The sequence below is a fragment of the Schistocerca nitens genome, chromosome 6 (assembly GCF_023898315.1).
Source record: "Schistocerca nitens isolate TAMUIC-IGC-003100 chromosome 6, iqSchNite1.1, whole genome shotgun sequence".
In the NCBI taxonomy this organism is placed as follows: domain Eukaryota; kingdom Metazoa; phylum Arthropoda; class Insecta; order Orthoptera; family Acrididae; genus Schistocerca; species Schistocerca nitens.
The window spans coordinates 656,265,374-656,292,846 of record NC_064619.1 but is presented as its reverse complement, the minus strand read 5'-3'; the positions used below and the strand labels follow the sequence as shown (position 1 = coordinate 656,292,846).

The following is a 27,473-nucleotide window of genomic DNA, read 5'->3' as shown; positions in this document are numbered from 1 at the left end:
GGTTTGTAGGGGTGGTTATCTGGTCTGAAGAGGCTAGACTCAAACTGAACAGTACTGTAAACCACCAAAACTACGTGTACTGGACTGCTGAAAATCCTCACATTCAGGTGGACAAAAATGTTAATCTACCGGCTGTTAAGGTGTGGTATGGTCTGTTATCGCATGGTTTGATTGATCCTTTCTTCTCTGAAGGTACCGCAGTTGGCGAAGTGTATCATGACATGCTGAAAATGTCTATTTTACCTGCCATCCGAGAGGTGTTTGGGAATGAACACTTTTACCTTCAACAAGATGGCGCTCCGCCTCAGTACCACAGAGATGTAAGAGATTATTCGGATGAAAATCTATCTGGACGATGGATAGGACGAAGAGGAGCTGTTGAGTATCCCCACGGCCTTCAGAGCTTACACTTCTTTACTTCTACCTACAGGGCAGCTTGGAAAATGATGGTTATCAACAGAAACCAGCTACACTGAACGAGCTACGAGAAACCATCGAGGCGTCCTGTGCAGCTATCACATCGACAACACTAACAGCTGTAGTTCGGTCAACAGCTTAGCGGCATCGACAATGTTTGGCTGCTAATGGGGGTCACTTTGAACACGCAAAATAAAATAAAATTCCGTGCAAGAATTGTAACGACATCTCATTTTGCTCCGTTAATATTGTCAACAAAAGAGTGTCTACTTTTTCTGGATCCCTCTGTATTGTGGGTGGCATAGAACTTTATAAAATAGGCAGCCTAAGTCGTTGTAATTCGTGGTAAATTGAAGTTGAATAAAACAGCAGACAGTCGCGAAGCGATATTTTATTCACGACTGGTTCCGCTGCTTTAAAGCAGCATCTTGAGGTAGTTAGTAGTGTCATGTAGAGGGTGACAATTATTGAACTATATGAAAAAACGTAAATTAGTTTCAAACTACGGCGTGCATACACTTTATTCAACACGTCAATGTCGCTACAGATTTAGGTTATGACATGTTCGATATGATGTGGCGCAAACTGAATAGTGAAATTCAGCATGACCCGCTGAAGTGTCGGATCATCGAGGCTCTCGATGACCTCCTGAATGGCTGTTCTCAGGTTCAAAATGGTTCAAATGGCTCTGAGCACTATGGGACTTAACTTCTCAGGTCATGAGTCCCCTAGAACTTAGAACTACTTAAACGTAACTAACCTAAGGACATCACACACATCCATGCCCGAGGCAGGATTCGAACCTGCGACCGTAGCGGTCTCGCGGTTCCAGACGGTAGCGCCTAGAACCGCTCGGCCTGTTCTCAGGTCAGCAATGGTTTTGGGGTTATTGCTGTACACCTTATCTTCAATATAGTCCGCCGGCCGGAGTGGCCGAGTGGTTCTAAGCGCTACAGTCTGGACCCGCGAGACCGCTGCGGTCACAGGTTCGAATCCTGCCTCGGGCATGGATGTGTGTGATGTCCCTAGGTTAGTTAGGTTTAAGTAGTTCTAAGTTCTAGGGGACTGATGACCTCAGAAGTTGAGTCCCATAGTGCTCAGAGTCATTTGAACCATTTTTTCAATATAGTCCCACAACAAGGAGTCGCATGTGATCAGATCCGGAGAATATGGCGGCCAATAGAGGCCCACGCCAGTGGCCTCTGGGAACCCCAGAGCCAGAATGCGGTCCCCAAAAGTGCTCCTCCAGGACCTCAAAAACTTTCCTTCCTAGACAGGGTCGAGCTTCTTTTTGTATGAACCATATCTTGTCAAAATCAGGGTCACTTTGGATAAGAGGGATGAAATCATCTTCCAAAACGTTTCTGTATCGTTCAGTAGTTATCGTGCCATCAAGGAATATCACACCGATTATTCCGTGAGTGGACGTTAGAAAGCACAGAGTCACCCGCTGAGGGTGAAGAGACTTTTCGATCGAGAATTGCGGATTCTCAGTCATCCAAATGCGCAAATTTTGCATATTGGCGAACCTATCCACATGAAAGCGGGCTTCGCCGCTAAACCAAACCTTCGAGCGCATACCACTTCCCATCATGCCCCGCGGCTAACCGTTCAGAAGCTGTGACCATTTTATTTCATATAGTTATATAATTGTCACGTGTAGATTAGCACACGGAGACGCACCCGAACGTTCCTAGTCACAGAATCCAGCCCCATGAAAAGGGGAAGTGGTGAAGAAATAATAACCGGCAGACCATTGGGGCGAGGGACGAGGCACGATAACAAACTAGGTAGAAGCGAGAGAGAATATCAAATAATAGGAGGCCCCGTTTTAATGGTATTCCGTGTAGTTGGTTGTCACGGGGGTAAAGAACTGGGAGTGGTCAGCTGTATACTAAAATGGCGGAGGATCACCGTACGACTGGAGGCGCTAGTGTACGATGGAGCCGGCCAAGTGGTCGAGCGGTTCTAGGCGCTACAGTCTGGAACCGCACGACCGCTACGGTCGCAGGTTCGAATCCTGCCTCGGGCATGGATGTGTGTGATGTTCTTAGGTTAGTTAGGTTTAAGTAGTTCTAAGTTCTAGGGGACTGATGACAAAAAATGGATCAAATGGCTCTGAGCACTATGCAACTTAAATTCTGAGGTCATCAGTCGCCTAGAACTTAGAACTAATTAAACCTAACTAACCTAAGGACATCACACACATCCATGCCCGAGGCAGGATTCGAACCTGCGACCGTAGCGGGACTGATGACCTCAGAAGTTAAGTCCCATAGTGCTGAGAGCCATTTGAACCATTTTGTACGATGGAAGACAACGACACGCGGTAGGCATGGCACAATTGTTGCGGAATCTCTTGAGGTGGTAATAGAGAGAGGCGCAACGAGGCTGGTGCGCTCAAGCTCAACAATGGACACAGGAGTGGCACTGCACGTCGTCTATTCGGACGACTCCAGGCTCTACGTAGTGCATGACCAGGAATGTATCCGTGCCTGGGTATTGCAGGGAGAACAAACGTTAGCATAGTGCACTCTTTACTGCGATATGCGCCCAGCAGTTGTGATGTTATGAAGTACAACTGGGTGCACAACGCAATCGTCTCTGATTCGCATAGCCTGTAATCTTCAGAGTTTGCGTTGCATTTCTGAAGTGTTAGAGCTGGCTTTGGTCTGCTAGGTCTTCGTAGAGTTATAGTTCAACAGGATAACGCAAGACGACATGTTGCTAATGGTGTCCTGATGTAGCTTGATAGAGAACGTATTGGACTGTTGCCCTGCCGAGAACGTTCTCCAGATCTTTCACCCACTGAAAGCCTCTAATAATGATCTGACGAGAGACTGGTATAGGTACAGGCGTTTGTCAGACACTAAACTCCGACCGAACGGGCCCACCGGTACCGACCGGCCGCCGTGTCGTCCTCAGACACAAGCGTCACCGGATGCGGATATGGAATGGCATGTGGTCAGCACACAGCTCTCCCAGCCGTATGTCAGTTTACCATTCAAGTAGTTCCTCAGTTTGCCTCACAAGGCCAGAAAATGCGCTACGAGCTCTGTGTACTAGATTCCGCACTTGGTTACGCCCAGATTTAATCACGAATTCTTCTTACTGTACTGCGAAGTAAAATTTCGTTATTTGCCAGCCTCCCAGGTGGCGCAGTACTGTAACGGCCAGCAGGGCAGCTACAGAGGTAAGCCGGCGGCGTCGAAGCGGAACGTGCTTGCAGGCGAGCCAACAGCAGCAGCAGGAGTGACGGACCACACGTGTGGCCGCGGCGCTTTGACGCGAAGCTCTCATCCGGGTCAAGGGCCGCCATTGACAAGCGGGGCAGGGCAGCAGCCGCCAGCCACCGGCCGCGCTGCGACACCCAAACACAGGCTCCAGGCGCCACTCACACTCACCTGTCACACCATCCGCTGTTTCTTTCCAACTTCACGTTTGCCCGACAGGGATCGGGAAGTAAATACACTACTGGCCATTAAAATTGCTACACCACGAGGATGACGTGCTACAGACGCGAAGTTTAACCGACAGGAAGAAGATGCTGTGATATGCAAATGAATAGCTTTTCAGATCATTCACAGCACGTTGGCGCCGGTGGCGACACCTACAACGTGCTGACATGAGGAAAGTTTCCAACCGATTTCTCATACACAAACAGCAGTTGACCGGTTTTGCCTGGTGAAACGTTGTTGCGATGCCTCGTGTAAGGAGGTGAAATGCGTACCATCACGTTTCCGACTTTGATAAAGGTCGGATTGTAGCCTATAGCGATTGCGGTTTATCGTATCGCGACATTCTTGCTCGCGTTGATCGAAATCCAATGACTGTTAGCAGAATATGGAATCGCTGGGTTCAGGAGGGTAATACGGAACGTCGTGCTGGATCCCAATGGTCTCGTATCACTAGCAGTCGAGATAACAGGCATCTTATCCGCATGGTTGTAACGGATCGTGCAGCCACGTCTCGATCCCTGAGTCAACAGATGGGGACGTTTGCAAGGCAAATCCTGAGGGATTTATGCACCCAAATTGCGTAAAAATGTAATCACATGTCAGTTCTAGGTTCAAATGGCTCTGAGCACCATGGAACTTAACATCTATGGTCATCAGTCCCCTAGAGCTTAGAACTACTTAAACCTAACTAACCTAAGAACATCACATACATCCATGCCCGAGGCAGGATTCGAACCTGCGACCGTAGCAGTCGCGCGGTTCCGGACTACAGCGCCTAGAACCGCATGGCCACCGCGGCCGGCATATTTGTCCAATGAATACCCGTTTATCATCTGCATTTCTTCTTGGTGTAGCAATTTTAATGGCCAGTAGCGTACTTTTCTCATGCTCGTTTTATTACTACGTTATTTATTTGCACGTGTGGACTAGAGGCCACGCAACTCCAGAAATAATAGCAAATAACGAGATTGTATGCGTGATTTTAGGTTTTCGCGGCATAGGGAAATTTGAATAGTTTTCAGGTAATCAACTGGGTGCGGTCGGCGAAGAGTAATATTTCCACATGCCGACTTCTTGCCATTTTCATGCGTTTCTGATGACTCAGTTATATCTGGTGCATTAACGTGGCATCCATCTTATATTGCTCAGTTATCAGAAACGCCTGAAGACGGCGGGAAGTCAGCTTGGAGAAATATCTTTTGGACGACTGCACCCGTCTTAATCGCGAGAACTGTTAAAAAGGAAATTTTACTTTATAAAGTGTAGTAGGAAAAATACGTGATAAAATATGGGGGTAATTGGGGTTAACCAGGGGCGAACCTTTGGTGCACTGGGCTGCCACCACCGCCGGCCGCGGTGGTCTCGCGGTTCTAGGCGCGCAGTCCGGAACCGCGCGACTGCTACGGTCGCAGGTTCGAATCCTGCCTCGAGCATGGATGTGTGTGATGTCCTTAGGTTAGTTAGGTTTAAGTAGTTCTAAGTTCTATGGGACTGATGACCACAGCTGTTAAGTCCCATAGTGCTCAGAGCCATTTGAGCTGCCACCACTGGCAGTGAAAATGCCTCTAACCCGACTGGGGCCTCGGATGAGAGATGTAAATATTTCCTTCGGTGATCTGGCAATCACAACGGTGGCGTACCAGTCTGTCGGGAACCCACAACCAGATGTTTTCAGTGGGTCAGAGATCTGAAGAACGTGGTGGCCAAGGAAACAGTCAAACAGCCTCTGTATCGAGCTTGATCACGACAGTGCGGTGAACACGCGGTCTTTCATTATCCTCCTGAAAGATAACCTTACGGAGATTTCAAAAACAACATCGCAGCCACAGGCCTTAACACGTCAGAAATGTAACGCCTGTCGTCCAAATTACTGGCTGTATGACCCAGAGGTGTTTGGTTGGTTGGTTGTCGAGGGAGCGGGCCATACAGCGATGTCCTCGGTCCCACCCGAATGGTTCAAATGGCTCTAAGCACAGTGGGACTTAACATCTGAAGTCATCATTCCCCTAGAACTATTTAAACCTAACTAACCTAAGGACATGACACACATCCATGCCCGAACAGTCGGCCGGGTTGGCCGAGCGCTTCTAGGTGGTACAGTCTGGAACCGCGCGACCGCTACGGTCGCAGGTTCGAATCCTGCCTCGGGCATGGATGTGTGTGATGTCCTTAGGTTATTTAGGTTTAAGTAGTTCTAAGATCTAGGAGACTGATGACCTCATCAGTTGAGTCCCATAGTGCTCAGAGCCATTTCAACCATTCTCTGATCCCAACGGCTTCGTATCACTAGCAGTCGAGATATCAGGCATCTTATCCGCATGGGTGCAACGGATCGTGCAGCCGCCTCTCGATCCCTGAGTCAACAGATGGGGACATTTGCAAGACAACAACCATCTGCACGAACAGTTCGACGACGTTTGCAGCAGCATGGACTATCATCTCGGAGACCGTGGCTGCGGTTACCCTTGACGCTGCATCACAGACAGGAGCGACTGCGATGGTGTACTCAACGACGAACCTGGTGCACCAATGGCAAACGTCATTTTTTCAGATGAATCCAGTTTCTGTTTACAGCATCATGATGGTCGCATCCGTGTTTGGTGACATCGCGGTGAACGCACATTGGAACCGTCTATTCGTCATCGCCACACTGGCGTATCACCCAGCGCGATGGTATGGGGTGCCATTGGTTACACGTCTCGACCACCTCTTGTTCGCATTGAAGGCACTTTGAACAGTGGACGTTACATTTCAGATGTGTTACGACCCGTGGCTCTACCCTTCATTCGATCCCTGCAAAACCCTACATTTCAGTAGGATAACGCACGACCGAATGTTGCACGTCCTGTACGGGCGTTTCTGGATACAGAAAATGTTCGACTGCTGCCCTGGCCAGCAAATTCTCCAGATCTCTTACCAATTGAAAACGTCTGGTCAATGGTGGCCGAGCAACTGGCTCGTCACAATACGCCAGTCACTACTCTTGATGAACTGTGGTATCGTGTTGAAGCTGCATTGGCAGCAGCTGTACCTGTACACGCCATCCAAGATCTGTTTGACTCAATGCCCAGGCGCATCAAGGCCGTTATTACTGCCAGAGGTGGTTGTACTGATTTGTCAGGATCTATGCACCCAAATTGCTTGACAATGTAATCACATGTCAGTTCTAGTATAATATATTTGTCTAATGAATACCCGTTTATCATCTGCGTTTCTGCTTGGTGTAGCAATTTTAATGGCCAGTAGTGTATGCTCGTTGCCAGATGACTATAGTGAGAAGTAAATCGGTAGACATGAAGAATAAAGATGTAGGATGTCAATAATGTTTGTTTTCTTTAAGAGTTCTCACATAGGTGCTGAGGTGTTACTTTTCGTAAACGTTCGTAATTAAAAAACATGCACAAGCCCGTTTTTGACATCATACCGTTCTAGCATTTGTTCTTGATAGTTGATATAACAAAACACTGGCACTATATAAAATTAAAACTGCCAGAAAGGATAGGATCAACACGAACATGTGTGAACAAATTAAGCATTCAAGCGAAAGCCTGTTCTTTGGGAGACACAGATGACGATGAAGATTTGACGCACTCACCAACAACCGTAACAATATTTCCCCCGAAACAGAAAGGGTGCTATTATGGTCGAGAGGTCAGATGTCATGTGTCATAAGAAGACATGATTGTAAATTGTAAATTTGTGGTAAGATCTTATGGGACCAAACTGCTGAGGTCATCGGTCCCTAGGCTTACGCACTACATAATCTAACTTAAACTAACTTACACTAAGGACAACACACACACACCAATGCCCGAGGGAGGACTCGAACCTCCGACGGGGGCGATCATAATTGTTCTTGTTCTACTTCAGTGTGTTATGCATTCAAAATAAACATTTATCTACATGAACATGTATGGAGTTTATGGTTTTGTGACAGAAGGAAAAACTGATTTTGCCGTTGTTCTTGCCGCTTTATGCACTGTACATTCGAAATAAACCTGAGTTTTATAAAATTCATATTTTTGGGTCCACAAAAACTTAAGATTTTGTTAATCTGTTCCAGGATAGCCTCTGATTTTCGGTGTGATTGTGTTATAGCAACAGATCTGTCACTGTAAATGAGGTCGGTAGATTTTTTTCTTCTGGGGTGCTATGAAGGTTCGAGTCCTCCATCGGGCATGGGTGTGTGTGTGTTGTCCTTAGCGTAAATTAGTTTAAGTTAGATTACGTAGTGCGTAAGCCTAGGGACCGATGACCTCAGCAGTTTGGTTCCATAAGATCTTACCACAAATTTACAATTTACAATCATGATGTCTTCTTATGACACATGACATCTGACCTCTCGACCATGATAGCACCCTTTCTGTTTCGAGGGAAATATTGTTACGGTTGTTGTTGTTGGTGAGTGCGTTAAATCTTCTTCGTCATCTGTGTCTCCCAAAGAACAGCCTTTCGCCTGAATGCGTTAATTTGTTCACACATGTTCCGAGTGGACATAATGACCAGAATCGCCTCTGTCGCTGAAGCTGTACTAGACCATGTGTCATATTTGCAGACACGTCATTTTGTGCAGTTTTCTGAGGTAACGAGGGTCAGAATTGTGAAAGAAACAGTGACATACCTTAACAGATTGTATACCAGGGAATACACTGTTGCCCGCATCTCGTGGTCGTGCGGTAGCGTTCTCGTTTCCCACGCCCGGGTTCCCGGGTTCGATTCCCGGCGGGGTCAGGGATTTTCTCTGCCTCGTGATGGCTGTGTGTTGTGTGCTGTCCTTAGGTTAGTTAGGTTTAAGTAGTTCTAAGTTCTAGGGGACTGATGACCATAGATGTTAAGTCCCATAGTGCTCAGAGCCATTTGAACCATTTTTTTTGAATACACTGTTGTTGCATCACTCGTGAATTCTGTTCATCTATTCCCGTGCATATCATATTTTAAACAAGTTTCCTGCTTACACTGTTGTTGCATCACTCGTGAATTCTGTTCATCTATTCCCGTGCATATCACATTTTTATACAACTTTCCTGCTTACACTGTTGTTGCATCACTCGTGAATTTTGTTCATCTATTCCCGTGCATATCACATTTTTATACAACTTTCCTGCTTACACTGCTGTTGCAACACTCGTGAATTTTGTTCATCTATTCCCGTGCATATCACATTTCATACAAGTTTCCTGCTGCTCCAACACGCCGTACACGTGTGGCGTTTGTAGACCAAGAGTTCATTAACTACGCTCTTACCTAGTTGGAATGTGAAATTTTATTGGAAGAGCTCGCAGCTACCTTGTGTACGACAAACAGTTTGAAAGAACTGGCTGCTTCGCTAGTGCGCTGCCCAGCAGCTTTTCTCGCGCCCCCTGAGGATCCGTTGTGACTGCAGCTAATGCGACTGTAATGTCTAGTATCGAGTTATCAGTTCACTTGGGCGCTTTGCCAACAAACATCAGCAGCACACCTTAATTTTCTGTGTAACGCTAGGACCTATTGTGGGCGCCGATTGCGCCTATCGGCAGCGTAATGCAGCGCAACTACCGGAACGCCAGCGCTAACTCCGCAGCAGCCGCTAGCGAGTTCCACGCGCGCTTGTTAGAGCTCTCTCTTTATAGCGCCAAACTACGCCTTTGTCTCCGTGAACAATGAGAGCGTAAATTTTAATGCACCGTAATACATAATGTTATGCTGCGACAACAACAGTATAAATCCAAAAGCAACTGTTAGCCTTTCAAACGACTGTGTGCTGCTTAAGTGCTGTTCATACTATCTGGTACTTTAATACGCAACGTAGCTACTGACATGAGATCTGAGGTAAATGTCTGGTAGCTGCGCCCAGAAGGGTGATACGAGTGGCACTCAATGATTAATGGAACACATTTTTTTTTCTCGGCCAATTTCGATTGAAAAAATGCTGAACTTGTTGTGGGAGATCGTGGAATATTTCCACTTCAGCCTCTATAGTTTCATGAAGTTCCGATTGATGATGGCGCTATACGTAGCCTAAAAATGGCGTCTGTACGGACGTGCGTTCCAAGCAGAGAGGTGTCATTGAGTTTCATTTGGCGGAGAACCAGAGCATCGCAGATAATCAAAGGCGCTCGCAGAATGTCTATGCCTCTATGGAAATCTGGCAGCGGACAAAAGCACGGTGAGCCGTTGGGCGAGGCGTTTGCCACAATTGCAACACGGTCGCACATACTTGTCCGATCTCGCGCGCGCCGGCCGGCCACAGAAAGCTGTGGTGACTCCTGTAATGTTGGATCGTGCAACGCTCTCACGCGAGGTGATCGACTAATCACAATCACACACCTCCCTGCTCAGCTGGACGCGTCTGTTGGCAGTGCCGGCAGAGTCGTTCACCAGTTGGGGCACTCAGAGGAGTGAGCCGACTGGGCTGCTCGCCGCCTAACGGAAGATCATAAATAGCAACAAGGGACCCTCCGTGCGATACTGCTTGCGTATTACGAGGCTGATAGTGACAATTTTTTGTCGAACAACGTTACAGGCAATGAAACTTAGGTTTGTCACTTCTTAACTAGAAACAAAACGGCAGTCCATTGAGTGGCACCACACCACCTCTTTTCGGAGTTCGCCCCCGGTAGCTGAATGGTCAGCGTGACGGATTGTCAATCCTCTTGGGCCCGGGTTCGATTCCCGGCTTGGTTGCGGAATTTTATCCACCCAGGGACTGGGTGCTGTGCTGTCCTCATCATCATCCTATCATCCTCATCGACTGTAGGTCGCTGTTGTAGCCTCATATTGAAAGACCGGCACCTGGTGAACGGTCTGCCCGAGGGGGGGGCGGGGGGGGGGGGGCTATCCATACGATAATAAAAAAAATAAAAATGTAAAAACCTCTTTTCTGAAGAAAAAATTCGGATAAAATCATGGCGATGGTCTTCTGGAACTCTGAAGGGGTTATTCTGTTTGATGTCCCTCCTCAAGGTGCAACGATCAACTCTGAACTGTATTGTGATCCCCTCAGGAAATTGAAGAAACGACTTCGGCGTGTTTGCCGCTACAAAAATGCAAACGAACTCCTCCTCCATGACAATGCAAGGCTTCACACGAGTCTAAATCCGAGAGGAACTTACACGACTTCGTTAGACTGTTCTTCCTCATCCACCATACAGCCCGGATCTGTATGTTTGGCCCAATGAAGGACTCAATCCGCGAGAAGCATTACGTGGATAATGGGGAGGTCATTGATGCAGCAAGATGTTGGCTCTGACGTAGACCAACAGAATTGTACAATGCGGGTATACACACTCTCCCAGTGAGGTGTCGTAAGGCCGTCACAGTTAATGGAGATTATGTGGAAAACCATGATTTTGTGGCCCAAAGGGAGGAGTATAATACGGTGCATTGGAATCCTGAATAAAACCACCCTGTTGTTGTTGTTGTGGTCTTCAGTCCTGAGACTGGTTTGATGCAGCTCTCCATGCTACTCTATCCTGTGCAAGCTTCTTCATCTCCCAGTACTTACTGCAACCTACATCCTTCTGAATCTGCATAGTGTATTGATCTCTTGGTCTCCCTCTACGATTTTTACCCTCCACGATGCCCTCCAATGATAAATTTGTGATCCCTTGATGCCTCAAAACATGTCCTACCAACCGATCCCTTCTTCTAGTCAAGTTGTGCCACAAACTTCTCTTCTCCCCAATCCTATTCAATACCTCCTCATTAGTTACGTGATCTACCCACCTTATCTTCAGCATTCTTCTGTAGCACCATATTTCTAAAGCTTCTATTCTCTTCTTGTCCAAACTGGTTATCGTCCATGTTTCACTTCCATACATGGCTACACTCCATACAAATACTTTCAGAAACGACTTCCTGACACTTAAATCTATACTCGATGTTAACAAATTTCTCTTCTTCAGAAACGATTTCCTTGCCATTGCCAGTCTACATTTTATATCCTCTCTACTTCGACCATCATCAGTTATTTTACTCCCTAAATAGCAAAACTCCTTTACTACTTTAAGTGTCTCATTTCCTAATCTAATTCCCTCAGCACCACCCGATTTAATTTGACTACATACCATTATCCTCGTTTTGCTTTTGTTGATGTTCATCTTATATCCTCCTTTCAAGACACTGTTCATTCCGTTCAACTGCTCTTCCAAGTCCTTTGCTGTCTCTGACAGAATTACAATGTCATCGGCGAACCTCAAAGTTTTTATTTCTTCTCCATGAATTTTAATACCTACTCCGAATTTTTCTTTTGTTTCCTTTACTGCTTGCTCAATATACAGATTGAATAACATCGGGGAGAGGCTACAACCCTGTCTCACACCTTTCCCAACCACTGCTTCCCTTTCATGCCCCTCGACTCTTATAACTGCCATCTGCTTTCTGTACAAATTGTAAATAGCCTTTCGCTCCCTTTATTTTACCCCTGCCACCTTCAGAATTTGAAAGAGAGTATTCCAGTTAACGTTGTCAAAAGCTTTCTCTAAGTCTACAAATGCTAGAAACGTAGGTTTGCCTTTTCTTAATCTTTCTTCTAAGGTAAGTCGTAAGGTTAGTATTGCCTCACGTGTTCCAACATTTCTACGGAATCCAAACTGATCTTCCCCGAGGTCCGCTTCTACCAGTTTTTCCATTCGTCCGTAAAGAATTCGCGTTAGTATTTTGCAGCTGTGACTTATTAAACTGATAGTTCGGTAATTTTCACATCTGTCAACACCTGCTTTCTTTGGGATTTGAATTATTATATTCTTCTTGAAGTCTGTGGGTATTTCGCCTGTCTCATACATCTTGCTCACCAGATGGTAGAGTTTTGTCATGACTGGCTCTCCCAAGGCCATCAGTAGTTCCAACGGAATGTTGTCTACTCCCGGGGCCTTGTTTCGACTCAGGTCTTTCAGTGGTCTGTCAATCTCTTCACGCAGTATCTTATCTCCCATTTCATCTTCATCTACATCCTCTTCCATTTCCATAATATTGTCCTCAAGTACATCGCCCTTGTATAAACCCCCTATATACTCCTTCCACATTTCTGCCTTCCCTTCTTTGCTTACAACTGGGTTGCCATCTGAGCTCTTGATATTCATACAAGTGGTTCTCTTCTCTCCAAAGGTCTCTTTAATTTTCCTGTAGGCAGTATCTATCTTACCCCTAGTGAGACAAGCCTCTACATCCTTACATTTGTCCTCCAGCCATCCCTGCTTAGCCATTTTGCACTTCCTGTCGATCTCATTTTTGAGAAGTTTGTATTCCTTTTTGCCTGCTTCATTTACTGCATTTTTATATTTTCTCCTTTCATCAATTAAATTCAATATTTCTTCTGTTACCCAAGGATTTCTATTAGCCCTTGTCTTTTTACCTACTTGATCCTCTGCTGCCTTCACTACTTCATCCCTCAGAGCTACCCATTCTTCTTCTACTGTATTTCTTTCCCCCATTCCTGTCAATTGTTCCCTTATGCTCTTCCTGAAACTCTCTACAACCTCTCTTTTTTTCAGTTTATCCAGGTCCCATCTCCTTAAATTCCCACCTTTTTGCAGTTTCTTCAGTTTCAATCTGCAGTTCATAACCAATAGATTGTGGTCAGAATCCACATCTGCCCCTGGAAATGTCTTACAATTTAAAACCTGGTTCCTAAATCTCTGTCTTACCATTATATAATCTATCTGATACCTTTTAGTATCTCCAGGATTCTTCCAGGTATACAACCTTCTTTTATGATTCTTGAACCAAGTGTTAGCTATGATTAAGTTATGCTCTGTGCAAAATTCTACAAGGCGGCTTCCTCTTTCATTTCTTCCCCCCAATCCATATTCACCTACTATGTTTCCTTCTCTCCCTTTTCCTACTGACGAATTCCAGTCACCCATGACTATTAAATTTTCGTCTCCCTTCACTACCTGAATAATTTCTTTTATCTCGTCATACATTTCATCAATTTCTTCATCGTCTGCAGAGCTAGTTGGCATATAAACTTGTACTACTGTAGTAGGCATGGGTTTTGCGTCTATCTTGGCCACAATAATGCGTTCACTATGCTGTTTGTAGTAGCTAACCCGCACTCCTATTTTTTTATTCATTATTAAACCTACTCCTGCATTACCCCTATTTGATTTTGTATTTATAACCCTGTAATCACCTGACCAAAAGTCTTGTTCCTCCTGCCACCGAACTTCACTAATTCCCACTATATCTAACTTTAACCTATCCATTTCCCTTTTTAAATTTTCCAACCTACCTGCCCGATTAAGGGATCTGACATTCCACGCTCCGATCCGTAGAATGCCAGTTTTCTTTCTCCTGCTAACGACGTCCTCTTGAGTAGTCCCCGCCCGGAGATCCGAATGGGGGACTATTTTACCTCCGGAATATTTTACCCAAGAGGACGCCATCATCATTTAATCATACAGTAAAGCTGCATGTCCTCGGGAAAAACCACCCTACCTTCAGAAAAAAACTGTTGCTTTACTCACTGAACACCCACGTATTTAGAGTAGAGTGTATGGAATGTAATTGGTTTTGCGCCAATGGTCAGCGCTACTACAATCTCGCGTTAGTTAGTGAGCATCGGTACCTGTTCCTACCACCAAAGGCAGCTTCACAACTAAGAAACACTGGTTCTACTTCTGCTGTACCTCCTCCTCTTCCCCACTTAGCCGTTTATGGCAGGGTACTGTCCCTATCTTGGTCTGTCAAGACCCCACTTTTATCATGAAAGCTTTTCATTTTTTACATTTTCTGGGTGTAATTTTTGCAGGGGAACAAGCCGAGTACTTATGTTACTAAAAACTGGACTTTCGGTTGATTCTAGTCTATGGGCTACTGCACGAATTTTATCATTGTTGTTGATACCACACTATATAAGAATCGAATATATCCTATTCGACTGCAAATTATCAAAAATCTTCTTCAGATTTACGAACGCAATATACAGGGTGTAACGGGTGTAAGTGCAGATGTTTCTGTTGGTGACTCAGGATGGCGTATCCAACAACATTACACCAGTATTTACGTCATTCGCAGACTAATAATTCTAGCCATTACATGTCACATGTTTTTACGTTGGTTAGTCCCTCCAAGTACATGTGGTAAGAGCATATCATTAATACTTATTTTCCCATGGGCAGCAGATCATGTGTTATGGAAACAAAACTGGTTGTCTATACCGACAGGCGTAGTCCATTTACTGGTGCAGTACGACTGTGCGGAAAACATCAAATCATAAAGTTTGTGACGTGTCTGTGGGAAGCCTGTTCGACGCAGAGAAAAAACAAACAAACTGATGTGTGTACGTATTAAGGTACCACATATAAAAGTATCTTCAGTTATACTCGTTACACCATGTATGTTTCCTTGTTTTTTCTCGCTTCAAGTCTACTTTTCATTTTCCGTTGCATTATGCAGTGAGTTACTGTTCCGAATATTTTTGATACATTTGCGCCCTGCACCATCAGTTTTGGTACGGGGTGTCTGCTACTTTCCGGTACCGTATTTACACCGACGAGACGAAACGTTGTGGACACCTGCTTAACGACGCCTTCTTCCAAGTTTGGAACGCTATACAGCAGCGATTCTGTGCGACATGGGTTCGATACGTGCTAGCTAGGTTCCCAGAAGTATGTGGCAAGAGATGTCTACCCACATGTCACGCAATTCACGTAAATTACGGACCAGTGGCGTTGCAGTCGCGGAGGTGGCGCCACATAGCGTTTGAGCCGTGTTCCGCCAGACTCAGATCAGGCGAATTTGGTGACCAAGGCATCAACGTGAATTCACTGATATGCTTCTCAAATCAGTCCAGCACGATCCTGGCTTTGTGACAAGGACAGTTATTCTACTGGAAGATTTCATCGCCGTCAGGGAAGACATCAAGCGTGAAGGGATGCACGTGATCCGCAGTATTGTTCACTCACTCAATGGCCATCATACTACCTTCTATTGGTACCACAAGTCTCATGGAACACCGCTGAATGACACCGTACCATAGGACTGCCATCACCGACATGCGTCCGTGGTGCCGAGCATATTCAGTCCACCGTCCACCTGGATGACAACATATCCGGACACGGCCTTTTGGTCATCGACCTTATGCAAAATAACCGCCATTCATCTGACCAGGCGACATGTTTCCATTTATCTACAGTCCGATCTCGGTGGTCCTGTGACCACTGCAATCGTAACTACTGATTTAGCTGGCTCAACATGCGAACACGTAATGGTCGTCTACTGCAGAGCCTCATGTTCGGTGATGTGTTCTGAATGGCGTGCACAGAAACACTTGTGATTGCACCAGCATTGTGTACTGTCGTCATATCTGCAACAGATGGACTCCCATCCTGCTTTACAGAGAGGGCAAGCCTCAGAGCATCACGTTCTGTGACGGAGCGTTGACGTTCTACATCTTGTCGCCTACGAGTGGTTCCAGCATCCTCCAACCACTTTTCATAGATGCTCACGACGGTTGCACGTGAGCAGCCGAACCGCGTAGCCAGGTGCTCGTTCCAAGGCCCCGGAACGTAACGATCTGCTCCTTGTCAGAGTCGTTAGAATGACTCCCGTTGTTTGGAAAGGAGTGGAGTTCCTCCACTACCGCACTTTCATGGTGACACGAATTGTTGTTCTGTCACCTCTGTGGAAACGGTCAGCATTTCTGTCGGAGTACCACAGGATGCAAGTGTGTGATGTTCTTCATACAGCTGGATGCGATCACACATTAATATGGCCCCATTTGGGGAAAAACGTGGGTCACAGTATGTGTTGGCGGTGGGGCTGTTGGCGGGTTAGTTTTGGTAACACCGACAGTCCATGCAAGGTGTCAGGATAACCAATAGTAGGAAATCAGCCATAGTCGCTGGGAGCCAACGATGTCTCCTGAAACAACCGCGATGGTCTCCATCCCGTAATGTGTCTAGGTTGTCATTGGAGTGGTATAATTCGGTATAGTTTATCGTGTGGGATATGTTTCGGTTCTTGTGTAGTCAGTTCCCCTACGACATTAAACTATCCTCCATTCCTGTCTTTAACTGACAATTAATGGATTAAATTTAAGAACTGTGACGGACGCCCGAACAACAGGACTTATATGCATTGAGGATAGAAAATAGTGCATTGAGAATGGCGAGCTACTAGCCGAAATCTGGATTTGCGTAATAAAATCTGAAAAAGGGCGATTGATTGCTGCACTCTGTAATTTATAAGTTAAATTTAAGGGTTAATCTGAAAAGTTCATTTGTTGGTTCACAAGTGTAAGTGAAAAGTCATTCTGAAAGTGATGACCCTGCGAACAAAACATTGTTACTCTTCGGTCGGAATGGTTACGCTGTGCTACCGGCTCGTCCGCTATCTCCAGACGTTCCTACAACATCCAGACCAGCGAGAAGCTGAAATCTCGAGGACTTACGAATGAAAAAGGTAGTCAAAACGATTAAATTTAAGCCTCACCAATGGCCTCCTGATGATGACATTTATTCGATATTTTTCCTTCACAAATCCAGTTCAAATTGGGACTATGTTTAATGGAAGGGTATTTTGTAATTGCTCAGTTACATAAGCTCTCTCCGAAACTTCACCAGACAAAAAGGCCCAAATCAAAACATGGCTATTCTTCATTTCGTCATCTAACAGTACTGTGTTCGCCGGCCGGTGTGACCGAGTGGTCCTAGGCGCTTCAGTCTGGCACGCGCTGCTGCTACGGTCGCAGGTTCGAATCCTGCCTCGGGCATGGATGTGTGTGATGTCCTTAGGCTAGTTAGGTTCTAGGCGATACAGTCTGGAACCGCGCTGCTGCTACGGTCGCAGGTTCGAATCCTGCCTCGGGCATAGATGTGTGTGATGTCCTTAGGTTAGTTAGGTTTAAGTAGTTATAAGTTCTACGGGACTGATGACCTCAGATGTTAAGTCCCATAGTGCTCAGAGCCATTTGAACCAGTTCCGACATCAAATGCCTATTAGGCCTACTACAAGCAAAACGTTTTATTTAAGGAAATAGTTTCACATTTCATTTATACGCTCGTTTCTCAAACATAAGACACAAAAGTAGTAGTAGTGCGAAAATTGTACACAAATTTGGAATCGTCATAATATTCCGTATAGTTTGTGTGATGTCCCCGTTTCTTCTCCTTCCTCGTTCTAGCAGACAATCTTGTCATCACTAACCCTGTAACTGTTTCTGCCATTCTCGAAACTTATTCTCCGGTTAACTTCGCTAACCCTGCCAGAATCAGCGTTCAGTTATCCCGCATTTATGTTCCGGTTAGGCGTTATTACGTGTTTGTACAATACGTTCTCCGCGCTATTCCGAGAACAGAACTTAAGCGGCTGTTAACTGAGAACTGTACAAGAGGCTCGTACTAGTGTAACGTTCGGGAAAAAATTTTATGTTAAAATTTCATTTTCTTGGATACACCGAGAAGATAATATGTAATCTTTCTTACTTGTTACTTCCGTCAATCGTTTATTTTCACTCTGGTAGTCCGAATCTGTGGATTACGCTAAAAATTATACCAACGCTTATCATTCGCAGGCAACGGCCTTGCCGCAGTGGATACACAGGTTCCCGTCAGATCACCGAAGTCAAGCGCTGTCGGGCGTGGCCGGCACTTGGATGGGCGACCGTCCGGGCCGTCATGCGCTGTTGCCATTTGTCGGGGTGCACACAGCCTCGTGATGCCAATTGAGGAGCTACTCGACCGAATAGTAGCGGCTCCGGTCAAAGAAAACCATCGTAACAACTGGTAGAGCGGTGTGCTGACCACACGCCCCTCCTATGCACATCCCCAGCTAAGGATGACACGGCGGTCGGATGGGCCACTTGTGGCCTGAAAACGGAGTGCTTTTATTATTCGCACACCGAATCAACCACATAAACATACAGCGTTTGGCATTCACTCGTTCAGATTTATTCGGCTCAGCTCGTATAGCCCAGACCCCTTTCATCTGTGGGAAAGTTTTTTTTTTTAGATGCGTCGGGGATTCCTCTGGCAGTGACATTACGTACACTGAAATCACTCAACAGAGGAAAGTCCACTGGACCTGGCGGTATACCAATTCGATTCTACGCAGAGTACGCGAAATAACTTGCCCCCGTTCTAACAGCCGTGTACCGCAAGTCTCTAGAGGAACGGAAGGTTCCAGTTGATTGCAAAAGAGCACAGGTAGTCCCAGTTCTCAAGAAGAGTCGTCGAGCAGATGCGCAAAATTATAGGCCTATATCTCTGACGTCGATCTGTTGTAGAATTTTAGAACATGTTTTTTGCTCGCGTGTCATGTCATTTCTGGAAACCCAGAATCTGCTCTGTAGGAATCAACATGGATTCCGGAAACAGCGATCGTGTGAGACTCAACTCGCTTTATTTGTTCATGAGACCCAGAAAATATTACATACAGGCTCCCAGGTAGATGCCATTTTCCTTGACTTCCGCAAGGCGTTCGATACAGTTCCCCACTGTCGCCTGAGAAACAAAGAGCCTACGGAATATCAGACCAGCTGTGTGGCTGGATTGGAGAGTTTTTAGCAAACAGAACACAGCATGTTGTTCTCAATGGAGAGACGTCTGCAGACGTTAGAGTAACCTCTGGCGTACCACAGGGGAGTGTTATGGGACCACTGCTTTTCACAATATATATAAATGACGTAGTAGATAATGTCGGAAGTTCCATGCGGCTTTTCGCGGATGATCCTGTATAATAGAGAGAAGTTGCAGCATTAGAAAATTGCAGCGAAATGCAGGAAGATCTGCAGCGGATAGGCACTTGCTGCAGGGAGTGGCAACTGACCCTTAACACAGACAAATGTAATGTATTGCGAGTACATAGAAAGAAGAATCCTTTGTTGTATGATTATATGATAGCTGAACAAACACTGGTAGCAGTTGCTTCTGTAAAATATCTGAGAGTATGCGTACGGAACGATTTGAAGTGGAATGATCATATAAAAATAATTGTTGGTAAGGCGGGTGCCAGGTTGAGATTCATTGGGAGAGTCCTTAGAAAATGTAGTCCATCAACAAAGGAGGTGGCTTACAAAACACTCGTTCGGCCTATACTTGAGTATTGCTCATCAGTGTGGGATCCGTACCAGGTCGGGTTGACAGAGGAGATAGAGAAGATCCAAAGAAGAGCGGCGCGTTTCGTCACAGGGTTATTTGGTAAGCGTGATAGCGTTACGGAGATGTTTAGCAAACTCAAGTGGCATACTCTGCAAGAGAGGCGCTCTGCATCGCGGTGTAGCTTGCTGTCCAGGTTTCGAGAGGGTGCGTTTCTGGATGAGGTGTCGAATATATTGCTTCCCCCTACGTATACCTCCCGAGGAGATCACGAATGTAAAATTAGAGAGATTCGAGCGCGCACGGAGGCTTTCCGGCAGTCGTTCTTCCCGCGAACCATACGCGACTGGAACAGGAAAGGGAGGTAATTACAGTGGCACGTATAGTGCCCTCCGCCACACACCGTTGAGTGGCTTGCGGAGTATAAATGTAGATGTAGATGTAGACTATGGACTCGTTCAGAAATCAACTTAGAATATGTTCAAAAATGACCAAAACCCGACAGGGATGCGTTCAGACCCCCCCCCCCCTACCCCACCCTATAAATCCGGGCCTGCACGTAATCTACTGTCTGACTCCCCATTCGCCTCTGCTGCGCTTGTAACTGCCGTCAGGCGGCATTCCATTCGCGCTCGGTAGGGGCCCTAATGTTTTGGCCCATCAGTGTCTATTGGCGACGCTGGGCTGCCGTATCGGCGCTGTCTGCAGGAGCCAGCGTCGTCGGCGACCTATAGATGAGGAGAGACCACAGCGCCACACCTTGCGAAGCTAATTGGGTGCCGGCGTGCTGACGCAATCGCGGCTCGCGGCCGACTTTACAGCACAGCGTTATCGCAGTTCCCGTCTCCGGCCATCTGAAACCCCGTTCTTACTGCCGCATCGCGCCGTGTAATCTATTCAATTAGCGCGGGTCGCGCCAGCCCGTTGCGCGCGTCAAGGCGACATCCGTAGCGAGGCCGGGTCCGACGACTTTCTGCCGCGAACACAAACACGGCGCTGCTGCACCTTCCGCCTTCGCGCCGCGGCAAGTAGTTCGTCGAGAGACCGCGCTCTACAGCTGGTTTCTAGGCCACCGCTGCTCGAGGCATTATCTCATTTCGCTTATCTTTCTATTTTACGGTCCACCTACAAGGCGGCGTTAACTGCCTCGTTTCTTCACGCAAGGGTGTCCCCATTCGCGGTAACTTAGAACGACGATTGCTGCCTATCCCTTCCTCGACAGAATACTTGAACGATGCTCTTTTCGTACTACCTCTCCTCCAGTTTACGTGCGTAAGAATGTCTACGACAAGTTTTACTGCATATAGAGCGGTAAAATCTGTACATACTTTACAAGCGTGCAACATATTACAGTCGAGTCATTTAAAATCGGTAAAATGTGTTTTCGTTGAGCTGTGGTCCACAACCATCAAAGGTCAATTGGAAGTAGCCACTGTTACGCTTGGGTTCTGTCATATAAATGTTATTGTAGAAGAAGGTTTGATTAACTTGTCTAAAAGTAATATCCCTGATAAAATGTAACAATTGAAAGTGCATTTAATGTGTTTATGAATTTTTAATTGAATGTATGATTTTCATGAGAACCTCGCTGCATTTTACTACGAGCAAGATATATTTCCATTAAGTATTGCATAATGTGTAAAGTCGAGAAGTGTAGTAAATAAAATGAAGAGAATATCATATACTCATCATTTACGTGACTTTGATATATCACTAATTAAAACGAAACAGCTGAATTTCTCAAATAGCGCAATACACTAGTTCGACAGCTACCTCAAAAAGTCAACAAGTCATTTGTGGGTCGGAGAAGTCATCATGGAAAAACGTGCGCTCTGGAGTCCCTCAAGGCTCCGTCCTTGGTCCATTACTCTTCTCACTGTGCATTAATGATATTTCTTCAGTTATTCACTCCTGCAACTACCATCTGTATGCCGACGACATCCAACTGTACATAAGTGCAAGCCCCAAGAACATTGCTGACGCAGTAGCGAGTATGAACGCAGATCTTTGCTCTGTTTCTCGATGGGCACAGAACCTAGGTCTGAAACTAAACCCCAAGAAATCCCAGGTCATTCTTATATCTCATCCAAAGTTAATCAGCCGGTACTTTCGCGAAACAGTCCCTCAAATACTCCTCAATGGTACTCAACTACCATACCAAAAAACAGTAAAAGACCTTGGAATAATCTTGGATGAACACCTAAACTGGGAAGAACAAACAGTCACAGCTTGCCAGAAATCGCTCTCCTCCCTACATGCAATCCAAAAATTTAGAAAAATATTTCCAACCCATGTTAAACAAAAATTAGTCCAAACACTAGTCTTGCCTAATCTTTACTACTGTGATGTAGTTCAACACGGCACAAATAGTGAAAATTCGAGACGCCTAGAGCTAGCGATGAATGCTTGCGTTAGATACGTGTGCAATATACGGTTGTATGATCATATCAGTGCTTCATACTCCCAGCTAGGTTGGATACGCCCACATAAGGTACGCGATCTCCACACGATGTGCTTACTTCATCGATTTCTTAGTCACTGGTGCCCCCAATACTTATCTTCTCATATTAAACACCTATCATCATTCCACAACCGCAATACCAGATCGGATACGTCTAGCATCTTGGCTGTACCTTTACATAACACAAAATCTTTCTCCGTTTCATTCTCCATCTCAGCGATACGACTATGGAACGCGCTCCCCTGTGATCTGCGTCTTATCCAGAACCACTCAACATTCAAGAGGGAACTCATAACTTACATATTAGGGACGGTATAGCCACCATTGTTGTGCCCCTCTCATCTCTTTCTTTCTCCTCTGCATCATAGTTTCGAATTTTACCATTATATTTCTCTTCCTCTAACCTAGCTACCTCTTCTATATCTCCTTCACCCCATTCTATTGTCTTATGTCTCTACTCCATGTGAATAATCCACAACCTGCAAGAAGATAATGAGAAAGTTCCCATCTAGCAATAGGACTGGCACTCATAAAAGAATAATATGTTTACTTTCATATACATAGTCATTACTATTATTATTATTCTTGGTTGTTATAATTATTTTTTATTGTTATGATTATCCTTGTGCTACTGTTATAATCTCTATTTTTTTCTTTAACATTAATACTGTATAACACGTGGTATGTCCGTAATGTTCTGTACAAACTGAAATTCGTTCAATTTGTGTATGCCTGGTTAGGTGTAAGAGAGGACCTGATGGCCCTAATCTTGCCAGGTAAAATAAATAAATCTAATGAGCTGCAAGCTGATATGCTTAAAAGTGGTTTTGAGGATTTGGTATATTTAATGCAATGTCACAGTCTGTATTTTGAAAATCCCACAAGAAACGCACTACTGACCAATTTCGATTCAGTGGTCGTTATGAAGTGTGCCAAATGAACATACCAATGACACTCGTGAGAACGCTATCATACGTAAATAACAGGTCTCTTACTCACTGCATGTTTAGATTTCTAGTGACATATCTTGAGTATTGTAATAACATGATGTTTGTGCGTGTGTCACTGCCATTGCAGTTTGTAATCATATGGGAATACATGTTCAAATGTCCCTTACAAATCTGTACTGCATGCTCATAACGTAATTAATGTACATAATAACTATGAATACTCTTATGTTAAACTTCCTGGCAGATTGAAACTGTGTGCCGGACAGAGACTCGAAATCTGTGCCTTTGCCTTTCGCGGGGAAGTGCTCTACCATCTGAGCTACCCAAGGACGACTCACGCCCCGTTCTCACAGCTTTACTTCTGCCAATACCTCGTCTCCTACCTTCCAAACTTCACAGAAGTTCTCCTGCAAAACTTGCAGAACTAGCACTCCTGGAAGAAAGGATAGTGCGGAGGCATGGCTTAGCCACAGCCTGGGGGATGTTTCCAGAATGAGATTTTCACTCTGCAGCGGAGTGTGCGCTGATATGAAACTTCCTGGCAGATTAAGTCGTGCTTGGGTGGTCCGTGAGTTCTGCGGAACGGCCCATTCTGCTCTCTCACGATGTCTAAGGTCGCTGATATGGAGTACCTTGCAGTAGGTGGCAGTACAATGCACCTAATATGAAAAACATATGTTTTGGGGGCTGTCCGGGTACTTTTGATCGCATAGTGTATATTTCCCAGGGATTGCAAGTCTTCCTTTATATTAAGTTTGAAGTCGGATAACAAATGGCAGAAGAAATATTTTTTCCTGTGATAAACTTACAAATTAACAATTTCATGTTTCCTTTGCTTGTCCTGTAAAGCCATATTTCCTGCAAATTTCATGATTCTAGACCAACGGGAAGTACCGTATGCGTTTTGATGAATGAGTTTGTTAGTATCAAAGTATGTGACATAAGTAGACGTATGTTTTGATTGCATTGACTTAGACACTTCAATTTTGTACATCGCTGAGGGACCGTAGACATAAGTGACATAAATTCAACTTGATACGCTGTACGTTCCTGAGAAAAAGTGTTCTTAACCTTCGGACAGACAGTCAGACAAACACAGAGACAGACGGTTCCATTTTTATTTATTGAGGTACGAATCCGAAAAAGTTGCATATTAACTATAAAGAACATGTTGTTCATTCAACTTGCTGAAACCTGAAAACACAAAAAAGGTTTTAAAGAATGAAGAAACCGCACGATAGTTGCTTAATCCGTACCCTTTTATCGGGTACGCGGCCGGTTTCGCAATAGTTGGAAGTTCCATCATCTGGTGTAAAAAATAAAATCGCTTAATCATCTGAGGTCATCCTCCCCCAAATGCTGTCATGGAGCCAAAGGTTCCGTGTCAAAAGAGTAAAAGGGATAGAAATTCTGTAACAGGTGTTACCTTTGGTTCCATGACAACATTTGGGTGAGAATGACCTCAGATGATTAAGTAATTTTATTTTTTATACCAGATGATGGAACTTTAACCGTTTCGAAACCGGTCGTGTACCCAATAAAAGATTGTGGATTAAGCAACTGCCCTGCAGTTTCTTCATTTTTGAAAATACGAGGCGTGTTTTTTAAGTAAGTACCGTTTTGAAATTAAAAAAAAAGACGTGCTAAGATATCTCAATAATTTTATTTTTACATGAAATCCTGTACCTTAATCTACGCACTGACGCCATTACAGTTTTATTCTTCCTTGTTTACGTTGTGTACTGAGTGTTTAAGATGCCTCCGATAATCGTGAGTCCCGCCGACTGTGAAGTACGGGCTGTTATAAGATTTCTTTGTGCTAAAGGCCTAAAAGCGATCGATATTAATCGTGAGGTCTGTGCAATTTACGGAGAAAACATTATGAGTGATGGAATGGTAAGAAAGTGGGTGAGAGCATTTAAAGATCGCCCCACAAATGTGCATGATGAACAACGGAGAGGGCGTCCTTCGGTCGTTAATGAAAGTTTGGTGCAGGAAGTGGACAATAACGTGAGAGAAAACAGACGCTTTACGATTTCCTCCTTGCGGGATGAAAATGTTCAAATGTGTGTGAAGTCTTATGGGACTTAACTGCTAAGGTCATCAGTCCCTAAGCTTACACACTACTTAACCTAAATTATCTTAAGGACAAACACACACACCCATGCCCGAGGGAGGACTCGAACCTCCGCCGGAACCAGCTTGCGGGATGACTTTCCTAATGTTTCCCGTAGTGTTTTGTGTTGTGGATTGGCAAGACAGCCAATCCACTATGACAGGAAGCCGAAAGGCACGCGTTTAAACTCACGCAGGCTGGCGTGAGGTATGTTTTACAGCATCAATAGTAACTGATAATGGCGCCTTGCTAGGTCGTAGCAAATGACGTAGCTGAAGGCTATGCTAACTATCGTCTCGGCAAATGAGAGCGTAATTTGTCAGTGAACCATCGCTAGCAAAGTCGGCTGTACAACTGGGGCGAGTGCTAGGAAGTCTCTCTAGACCTGCCGTGTGGCGGCGCTCGGTCTGCAATCACTGATAGTGGCGACACGCGGGTCCGACGTATACTAACGGACCGCGGCCGATTTAAAGGCTACCACCTAGCAAGTGTGGTGTCTGGCGATGAGACCACATTTTGTATGGCATTGTGACCGAGCACTTGAATTAACGAAAATTGTGCGCACGTTGGGAACCGAAAATGTTGACGGATGTGCACAAAACCAAACGTTTAGACGGTGCATTGACTTTTCTTGAGCGGTACCACAACGACAGTGATGATTTCTTAAGCGAAACTGTTACCGGCGATAAAACATGGGTGCCTACGTCACACCAGAATCAAAGCAACAGTCCATGGAAGTTGAGCAAGGGCATCGTTTTGCTGCAAGACAATGCCCGTTCCCATGTGACGAATCAGGCTAAAGATCTCATCACGTCTTTTCGATGGAAAACTCTAGATCATCCTCCGTACAGCCCCGATCTTGCGCCCAGTGACTACCATCTGTTTCTGCACTTGAAGAAACACCTGAGTGGTCAGCGTTTTCAAGACGATGACGAAGTCAAAAAATGTTCAAATGTGTGAGAAATCTTATGGGACTTCAAAAATGGCTCTGAGCACTATGGGACTTAACATCTGAGGTCATGAGTCCCCTAGACTTAGAACTACTTAAACCTAAATAACCTAAGAACATCACACACATCCATGCCCGAGGCAGGATTCGAACCTGCGACCGTAGCGGTCGCGCGGTTCCAGACTGAAGCGCCTAGAACCGATCGGCCACATTGGCAGGCTGGACTTAACTGCTAAGGTCATCGGTCCCTAAGCTTACACACTACTTAATCTAAATTATCCTAAGGACAAACACACACACCCATGCCCGACGGATGACTCGAACCTCCGCCGGGACCAGCCGCACAGTTCACAACTGCACCGCTGAGACCGCTCGGCTAATCCCGCGCGGCATGACGAAGTCAAAACAGTGGTGATGCAGCGTTTAACAAGTCAGGCGGCAGACTTCTATGAGGAGGGTATTCAAAAACTGGTACAACGTTGTGACAAGTACCTCAATATTGACGGAAATTATGTAGGAAAGTAGATTAAGTTACAGTCTCTCATGTGAAAACAAAATTATTGAGATATCTTAGCACGTTTTTTTTTTTTAATTTCATGACTGTACTTCCTTAAAAAACACGCCTTGTAGACTTGTACAGTTGCGGCTGCCGCATAAGAAGAACTCTTTCTACAAAAAAGGTGATGGCATTTTATGTCCAAAATTGTAATAAGCGGGAAAACAGTACAAGTGACGCATTTTAAATACTTGAGGTGCGGTAAATTATATGAAGACGAAATTGATTATTCGCATTACACAGAGACATTTAACTCAGTGAACGGTATTATCAGTTGAATCCTACGAAGGAAAGTAATAGGCAAAGCATAATACGTCGGGGAGAGGACGACCAGCAAATTGCTCACCCGATGTGTGATAAAGATGTCACCAATATTCACAACGTGGGGGAAGTTACTGGATGCGGGAGAGTTTACTGGGACACGACGTATTACGTTGGCGTTGGCTGGCGGTGGGATGCACGTGGTGAGAACCTGCGACGGTAGGGCACGTGCATTCCGCTGCTGCGACGTGGGGTCACGTGCTGGTCACGTGGAGCCAGACGGCGAATG

The 27,473-nt window shown here is 45.3% G+C and overlaps 1 protein-coding gene and 1 pseudogene across 1 annotated transcript in view; both read left to right on the top strand.

Moving 5' to 3' along the window:
* Nucleotides 1-27,473, top strand: part of LOC126263555 (breast cancer anti-estrogen resistance protein 3 homolog) — a 1,210,178-nt gene that overhangs the window by 226,335 nt on the left and 956,370 nt on the right. The window lies entirely within an intron of this gene.
* On the top strand, nucleotides 18,369-18,486 carry LOC126191786 (5S ribosomal RNA; annotated as a pseudogene).